The sequence below is a fragment of the Acinonyx jubatus genome, chromosome A1, assembly GCF_027475565.1.
Source record: "Acinonyx jubatus isolate Ajub_Pintada_27869175 chromosome A1, VMU_Ajub_asm_v1.0, whole genome shotgun sequence".
NCBI classification, from domain to species: Eukaryota; Metazoa; Chordata; class Mammalia; order Carnivora; family Felidae; genus Acinonyx; species Acinonyx jubatus.
The window spans coordinates 121,748,047-121,748,852 of record NC_069380.1 but is presented as its reverse complement, the minus strand read 5'-3'; positions in this window follow the sequence as shown (position 1 = coordinate 121,748,852).

Below are 806 nucleotides of genomic sequence, written 5' to 3'. Positions count from 1 at the left end.
CTGGAACAAGAAGGTAGAGTGACACCTTATTCTACCTCAGCTAGGAATGTGTGCCTCTGACAACTGAAGTTTTCACTGTTCTACATGTCTTCAGATGATGACAAAACCATATTGATTTTTGAGTTATAAATAAATTTTAGCAGGTAGGTAAATTCACAATATAGAATCTGTAAACAATGAGAATCAGCTGTATCTGATAAGGGACTATTATCTAGAATGTGTAAATAATTGTTACACTCAACAACAAAAAGATAAACAAGCACATTTTTTAAATGGGCAATGGATTTAAATAGACATTTCTCCAAAGAAGTACATTAATCAAGTACAAATGGATGTAAAGTACATTAAAATGGTGCTGATTGTTGTTGGCATTGTAAACTGGTGCAGCCACTATGGAAAACAGTATGGAGGATCCTTAAAAAATTAAAAATAGAACTAGCATATGATCCAAAATGTCTACTTCTGCGACTATATCCAAAAGACACAAAAACACCAACTTGAAAGATACCTGCACTCCCATGTTCACAGCAGTATTATTTACAATAGTGAAGAGATGAAAACAATCTAAGTGTTCACTGATAGATGAATTGGTAAAGAAATTGTGGTATATATAAATAATGGAATATTATTCAGGCATAAAATGAGGAAATCCTGCCATCTGCAACAACATAGATGGACCTTGAGGGAATTATGCTATGTGAAATGAGTCAGACAAGAAAAGATGAATACAACATGATCTTTCTTATATGTGAAATCTAAAAAAAACCACCTGAAATTAAAAAAAAACAACAATCAAACTCATAAAA